This window comes from Trichoplusia ni, chromosome 8, assembly GCF_003590095.1.
Source record: "Trichoplusia ni isolate ovarian cell line Hi5 chromosome 8, tn1, whole genome shotgun sequence".
Classification (NCBI taxonomy): Eukaryota; Metazoa; Arthropoda; class Insecta; order Lepidoptera; family Noctuidae; genus Trichoplusia; species Trichoplusia ni.
In genome coordinates this window covers 5,032,613-5,041,315 of record NC_039485.1, presented here as the reverse complement: position 1 = coordinate 5,041,315, position 8,703 = coordinate 5,032,613, and the positions used below count along the sequence as shown (strand labels likewise).

At 32.7% G+C, this 8,703-nt stretch overlaps 1 long non-coding RNA gene across 1 annotated transcript; it reads right to left on the bottom strand.

The window, feature by feature from the left end:
* Nucleotides 1–497: 497 nt before the first annotated feature.
* Nucleotides 498–8,192, bottom strand: LOC113496518. Its single transcript, XR_003400828.1, has 4 exons — nucleotides 7,963–8,192; nucleotides 6,506–6,872; nucleotides 985–1,091; nucleotides 498–602 (listed from the first exon to the last, which is right to left on the bottom strand). It is a non-coding gene; the product is annotated as an uncharacterized LOC113496518 (long non-coding RNA).
* Nucleotides 8,193–8,703: the final 511 nt, after the last annotated feature.

Below are 8,703 nucleotides of genomic sequence, written 5' to 3'. Positions count from 1 at the left end.
TCTTAAAGCTATTCTCTTTAAACCAGTTTTAATTTAAGTAAACATAATAAAAGTTTTAAAAATAAGTATAAAGTGTTCGAAGTGAAGAGGTTACATACATACTTACTTAAAAAGTGGAGATCAAGAAAATGTAGAATTCATCATAGCAAGACAATAAATAAAGAGAATTGGTGTCTGAATATTGTTAGCAGCTTTAATTGATTGAAGATCAGCAGCGAAGATAAGTCAAAACCTTGAATGCAAAAAAGTCCAAATAATATATCCATATAATCCACAATCCATTTAAATAAGGATATTGGAACTCAGATGTCAGTCTCTTTTTGTAAACTTACCTCCTTAGATAATAGAAATAGGCAGTCGAGACCAAAAGAAATAAAAAGATTTTCAAAACTTACTTTCAACGTTTTGGTACATATAGTAGTAAATTTAGTTTCAATGTCGGTCTTAGAAGACGAAGAAGGAAGATTAGGTATAGGCTTAAAGAATGAAAGGAAGGCTAGAGGGAGAACTATATCTATATTTTTATATTAACTTTTTATTATTATAATGAAAACTGTCCATCTCCGTCAGATTCATGAACTTTGTTGGGTCGTCGTCTTTTTCTGTGGAAGAAAGATTATGAGTTAGTATTTTGCTAATTTGACTACCGAAATTGGTTGTTTTGAAGGGCACAATTCAGAACACACAATAATTTTAAGCATTTTTACAAACATTCAAGTCACTACACGTGTTGCACAATTTGATTGGCTTGGTGACCTTAACCACTCGGCTATCTATGGATTCAAGCTATTGGTTTTTAATAGTCTCATTTGATGTTATAAGAAAGAAATAATGCAGTAAATTAAAAGTCTAAGTTTAAATGAGCCCCAAACACAAATATTCTTTGCATGCGGGAATCGAAACAGCAGCAAGTTCTTTCTTCGGCATGTTAATCTATTTGACTCACAGTACACTCATTAATCTTAATATAATTTTAATACTTACGGAACAAAACTCCGACAGCCCATAGGATAAGAAGAATAAAGGCTACTATGAACAGTAACGAGACTGCTAAACTGATGAGCTTGCACAGCAGATTGCACACACAGCAACTAAAAAAAAAAATGACAGCTGTTATTTTGATATATATTTGGATATTGCTCCGGACATAATATAGTGCATCAACGAGCAACGTGCATTCTCTGTTCAATTACTACCTATCTGACCTCCTCAACCCAGTGACCTGGGCAACACGATTCCTCTAGTGAGACTGGTTGTCAGGCTGTCTAGCTTCTGACTACCCGTAATGACTATCAAGGATGTGTAAATAACAGCCGGGACCCAAAATTTAACGCGCCTTCCGAAACACGAAAGAAATCGACTGACCGTATGGAGCGTAGCTCAAGCTGTGATCCAATCTATCTTTAGATTAAAAGCAATTAAAACATCGATGATCTTGTCTCAATTGCTTAGATCGATACGTTAACTATTTCATCACGTTTTCAATGTTTATGGGCATGGCGGACAATAGCATTTTTTCCCTATTACCGTGTCGTAAAACATACGTGACCGAATGCCGCCTACTCGTGCGCACACAAACTGATAAGGCAGTAAGTATCAGGTAAACATATAAAATGCCGTTACTAAACATTGATAGAAATTCTAACTTAGATGTGTAGATTCAATGCTTGAATTAGGCTAATTGGTATGACCTGAATGGGTATGAGAAAAATAAATGTTGGAAACTTTTTGATATTTCTCAGATTTTATTTTTTCAGGCATATTTATTAATCTTTTGATACCTATTTTCTTTATATAACCAGATCTTATAATGTAACTAATTCGCTAGAGCCTCGTCTAATATAATAACTGAGGACTACCTGCACAAATGTTGCTCTCTCAGAATTTAGTTCATCTAACGGTAAGTCTATAAAATATTGCTTTTAGCGATAAAACCGCCCATTGTGGCACCATGTAACTATTTATTTGTATTCTTTCCTGTATTTATGTGGTGTAAAGAATGTGGCAATAAAGAACATTTATCAATCTATCTTTCTAACATTGACATTTTGCGAACTGAATCGTTTCAAGACACATAAAACACCTTCTTTCTCTATAACTTTGATAGTCATGCACATGGAGACGTTGTGTTAGGTAACAATTTTTACTTTTTCACTCAGCAGAAGCATTCTTTCACGTCTTTAATACTATGACATCAACTTTCATAGGAGGCGATTTATGATTTACGCATTTTATTTTCTGATTTTGCAAAGTTTGTTACAAAAAATATCTAAAAACAATGGTTATTTTAATTTAAATCTCACGTGTAAGTCAGTTGTGTGGCCGTTTTTAAAGACGCCATAAATCTTCTCAACTGACTTTTACAACGTGCGTCAGAGAACAGTAACGCTGTTCTTGAATTTACATGAATTATTTAATTTTGATTCTTATCACTTTCTACATAAAAGTCATGTGTCAAGAAAACATGCTGTTCTTGGAAACTGTTTTGTTTTATTTGTAATCTATTTTCATTGTTATCTTGCTTATACTGAAACGTAAGATCTTCAACATTTATTTTCTTTACGTTTTTGTTTTAAAAGGTTACTTGAATAGTGTGATCAGTATTCAATAGTACAGTAAATCAATCATTATCAACCAAAATTTAGTACCCCAAATTGTCAAAAATGCCCAAAAATTTTAAAATTCCAGACATTTCTTAAGTCACCAATTTCCAGATTGAATATGGAAATAAACTACATATTTTAGTAGAATAACGAACATTCTGGCTTTACTCCGCACGTATACATTTTAACGACGTCGTAAGCAAACAAATTGTGTTAATCTGGCAACACGTGCCAATGTGCTTGAATTTTAATTTAGACTTCACGTGACTAGGCTTGCTCGTAATTAAAAAACAATTGAACAGTCATATAGTTGCGGTAGATAGCTTAAGGTGCATTTCCGAATGTTACGACCGCCCGGCTTGTTCGGCTGATGAGAATTCAGTCAGAATAATGAGAGTATATAGATTTCTATCGTCCGTCGCAAACACGGAAATATACCTTTAACCAAGTGTAATTGACAACTAATTTAGAACGATAAAAATTGTGGAAATTTATTTGTTTACGATAAGTCACATGATGGATGGATGGATATAACGACGAAAATAATTAAGTTTAGGTATTGTGAAAGTTTATTGTTACAAACTTGATCGAAGTGTGATTTCAAAAATACTAATTTCAATTCTTATTGAATACTTTAGCGTTTAGATGCAAAGGTCGTTGCTACTCATTCTAAGTTATTCGGAGATAAGAGTTTTTATGTTTTAAAAAAGCATATTACAGTCGATTGCATGTCAACGTAGTATAATGTCGTTTTTATAAGGAATACCGACGATAAAACAAGGTTATACTAAGAATAAATTAAGTATTCATAAAATTGTTTCAATAAAACAAGCAAAGAAGCGATGAATTCTTATTCTTTCAAATTGTCTTTAAAGATTCTTTTGTTTTATGATCGGTTTCAAGACAATTCTTGAAAACATTTTGAAAGTTCCATTCCGCAAGAAAACGAATTTTTCTATCTTTGGCGAATGCCAAAGATATTGTAATTTCTACTTAGAGGAAATAAAATTTGGAAAAAAATAATTAAGGGAAAGTTTTTGACTAACCTTTATGTTTTTTGTAAACTTTGCATCTACGTGAGTATCACGTCTTAATGACCAATTTATATTAATGTTAAATTTCTTCGAAACCGTTTCAGCGGTTTAGAGCCTAAACTCACATAAAGTCAAATTTTGATTACAAGATTAGTTTTGATAACTTTTCAACATCCTGTTATATTTCTGCATGAATTAATTTTGACTTCTTTTATTTTCTTAAACATATTTGGTAAGTAATACCTAATAATTAATCAAGCCGGATAACTGATTTGTTTGCATCTGTACATAAACAAAAGAGATAACAAGTAACGATTGATTCGGAAACCTCCTCTATTTGAAAGTCATTTCAAAAGCTACGTTTCTACAATATGATAAATATTACTAAATTATAAATGAACAGAACAAACTAATTAAACGTGGCATAACTCCATTCGTATTCTCAACATAGCTTCATATAACCTTTATCAAACAAATCTCATCGTAAAGTTAGCTGCAGTGACTCAGTAACGGATGACCATCGTTACACTTTTAGTGCCAAGGGAACTCAAATATGAGCAATGAGGAAACTCGAAACCGTACCTATAGTTGTGTTGAATAGTTCTTGTACAGCGACTAATTAACAAAAAATACGCTTAAGGAAACCATTGCATTATTGAATAAATAATAATTTGTTTTTAGTCTTTTCCTTTAGTTATCTAATCAATAGTTAAATAAGATAAGTGTTAGCCCGAAAATATTATATTATCGGCACTTCAATAAATAATCTATTTCTATTAAACATATTTCGTTTTGTTTTTGTTAGAATTAATCAGATAGTAATATTGTAGTTCAAAAGTCCATCAAGGGTCTACAGCTATATTGCAACAAAAAAGTTTCAATATTGCGTCCAAAGGTTGACTGTAGAAACTCGCTTTTGGATATAAGACCGCCCATTGTGTCGTCATGTAACTATCTACTTGTATCCAATCCTATATTTAGGTGGTGTGCAGAATATTCTATCGGCCTATCTACAGCTGAAAGCAATTTTGTTTTCGTCGTGAAAATTTAAGAGTGCATAATAATATAGAGAGAGAGCTATAAAGCGAAAAACGGCGTGTCTTCAACAAAAGCAATAATATTACTTTAAAAGAGGCATGCTTATTTATTACACTCGCAATTTAAAAAAATATCCTATCTAATAAAATTTGGACAGCGTTGCTAGTATGTAGCCTCGAAGGTTATGTTTTGTGTGTAAAACACAATTAGCATTGGTACAAAGATATTAAAGAAAAGAAAACGTTAATAGAACACGATTAAAACTTACAAAACACTAGTCACTATGTTAATTGGAAACTCGTTAAGACTATTTGTGACGTTTAGTTCATTAACACGGGCTTGGCAATTTAGTACGATGAATCATGCACCATTTTTACAATATAAAGCAAAATTTTATATTAGGTCTACATATGTATTCATTGTTCCAAAATAATGATCCGATGTTGGTTTCAGTCTTTTGAATGAGGATTAAAATTTTAGAAATAAAATAACCCACTAAAAGGAAAACCTTATTTGTTTCCTCATTACTTGTAACATAAGTAATCATATTACGATTACATATTAAAAATAAATTTATTATTTAATTAATTAAGTAGTCGAACCAAGTATAAAAAGGCATACATCACTGAAGCACTTTTACTAATTAAATTAACGAAAAATCAATAAAAGTGAAATTAATTTGTATGTTTACAAGTTGTGACAATGTTCGATAACGTTATCGTCAATGCCGGTAAGCTTACGATTCGTATTGATAACTATGACAACTGATAACAATTGTTATGTGTTGGGTTGCGGATCTTTATCAACAGCAACGAGACGTCATGTTCATCAGCTCAACCTTTTCATAACTATGTTTAGGTCGGATTCCAGTTTGATTGGATGCAGCTAAGTACCAGTAGACTGATGATCTGACCTCCTCAACCCAGTTACCAGGGCAACACGATACTCCTGAGTAAAACTGGTTGTCGGACTTTCTACCTTCTAGCTACCCTTAAAGATTATAAAAAATGTATAAATGTGAATAGGTACGGATTCACAATCGCGGGACCTACGAGTCCTAATTAAAATTCTGAGAATTTTTTGATCAATGGCTTCATTATTTTCTTAAAAAATAAAACAGTAATGAAGCATGAATTTGTAATAATAATATGCCAGTAAAAACGTTTTCCATCGCCAATCTGTACTCAACTGACAGCTAAGCGGACGAAATTTGGACGGCTATATTCTTTAATACACATTACGAAGTACACTAAACACAGGTATGCCCGCAATGTAAAGAAAATAAGTTCTTAATACAGCTGTTGGTGAGTGTACTCCGGTTGCACTATAATGTTGATTAAGTAAGTCTGCTTTACATCACGACTGTACCGAAGAAAAATAAACGGTGGCTAGTGCCGCGTAACTGTAGCCGTTGCTTAGACGAATAATAATAGAACGATTAACGGCTTATAATGCAAAAGTAATAAAATATGCGTTCTTATAATAGGCAATTATGTATAGAAATAAACAGTTATTTTCACATTGCATATCGTTTAAACTATACGTCGAACTAAACAATGAAATAAGTTACAAAGTCACATTAAAAAAAAACAATGCATATAATCACGTCAATTCACTTCCGTGCAATAATTTCCATACAATTAAAACATAAACTTATATTTGAATACTTTTCTTACAAATACGTTAAACTAACGACATAATTGAAACAAAATATTCGCGTCGCGTGTTAATTTATTCAAACTACACTTGGTATAAAAGTAATAAAAAATATATTTATTTACAAACAAAACACTGCGTCAATAATCGGAAAACAAAAGAATGCGTACTCACCACATTTTGTTTTTTTTTGTCTCGTCGCGAGTGACTGATGGCGAGACAGCAAGTCGTCCACGACTGAGGCGTACTGCCCGTTGTTACTATTTAAAACTACAACCAAACTTATCAACGCTTATCGAAATTTATCTCCGATCGATGCGTTTCGGTTTAGCAGGTAAAAGTCTAGTAAACAAACGTTAATGTAATACCACTTTGGGAATTAAATAAACTCTCAGTAAATTATAAAGTGAAGACTACACTGGTGTTGTGCAGAGCCAGTAATAGGATCGGGCAACTTTTTTGGTTTCGTTCAAAGTTTACGTGTTTCATTTGTACTAACTAGCTATAACTGACGTCGAGACGAGACTGCTGCGAAGTAATTCTGAAACAGAACAGTTGTTTAAATATTGATTGACTTAAATACGTGCAGGTGTGTTTACAAGATTCTTTGTTATCGTACGAGCTCTCTCAGACTGTTGAGTCTCGCGTACATTCGTTTTCCATTCTTTAAATTTCGATCCATCATTTCGTTCATCCAAGGTTTTTTTTTATCTCAGATTGATAGGCATGTTTTGCTTAATCTAAACAGCGAAAATAGGTCAAACTTTTTAGAACATTTGTATGCATACCCATTATTTCTTGCGCTAGTAAGTATATTCTATATGTTTATATTTTGTGAATATCATATAGATAAGATTATACTTATCATAGGTCCGCAGTTCATTTTGGGCTAGATTAATGTGTTCGATCTTAGTCACGTTTATTATGTAATTTATTAGAAAATGCGTCTGGGTATTTTCTAGGCAGTTTGTGATATTTATTCACAAAATATTTAGTATAAAAAAATGTACTTAAATAGAATATAAGAATTGTTCCAAAGCATTCAAACAGTCATTTCGACAGTCCTAATAAAATTTATGTATTATGTAAAATGATGGAAATGGTGTCCAAAGGGAAAAAAAAAACTTGTTGATGGTTTCAATTGCATTCGTACAACAAGTACATCTTTTATAGTAAAGTGCATTGGTAGTACGTATTTTAATATAGCACAGGAAACGTGACCATCGGGCATACCGGTGTCTTCGAAATTGTGTGCTAGTTGCATTACATTGCTGTCAATGACCGGTTTCTTAAGATACCGAGGCCGCTCGGCCCCGCATTGTAATGCAAGTTGCACAATATTTCTCGCACCGTTTAATTCAACTTTCATTTTAGTAGTAGCATTTATCTCTTTCTCTGCTACGTCTTTACTTATCTAATCATACGTGTGTCCACGTTTTCTATCATTATTTTCTCATGTCATGGCCAAACATTTCCTTTGCATTGGTTATTAGCATTTCGTTTTTACTACAATTATTACTACTCTATTATTACTCATCCTCATTCAATAGCTGTTCACCCACAAAATCAAACATCCGCAGCTATGTCAGTACTAACGAATCCGTAAAATATATTAACAATTTTCAACTTACTTGCCAAACAATGAATCACTACTTCACAATCACAATAGGTAAATACACTTCACTATCAGAAAATCGGTCACCGTTATTGGTTTAATGACTAAAATTATGACTCTTATCAAGATTATTTTGTGCAGGACCTTTGTTTGATGTAAAATGTTCGGTAATTTTGAACCAAACTCTTTCCTTGAATTTAACTTGCTCACGCGCAGCGTTTCGAAGATCTTGGCGACGCGACGCCGTCACTCCGCGACGTAGATTGACATTACTTTAAGAGTCAGCCGCTTATTTGACCTTCATGGTATTCAATGAACGTACCGAGTGATAGTGAATACTTTACTTTTATGGCGATATTATACTTGATGTTTTCTCGTTGTGCCTTTTAGCAGAGCTAACAAACATAAACGAATTTGTATTACATGCTTCTGTAAAATTTGTACTAGATTAAAAACATGTTCATGTTTCAAAGCAGAAAATAGGATTCAATACATATTTTATGATGCGTAAAAATATTTCTTGCATTGCTGTTGAAGATCGAGACCAATTCTATATTTTTTATTTCCAACATTCAATACATGCGGAGGCTTAGTCAAATAAAGAAAGCAATTACTCTCTGCAGGTATTCTAACATTAATTCTATTCTGATCTCGTAGTCTCCTTATAGTTAGTAGATTCTGTATGTAAGTCCAACGAGGCTTTGTAATAAGAAGTTTTGTATATTTTTTTAACTTTTTCCATTAGAGCGGATTCCCC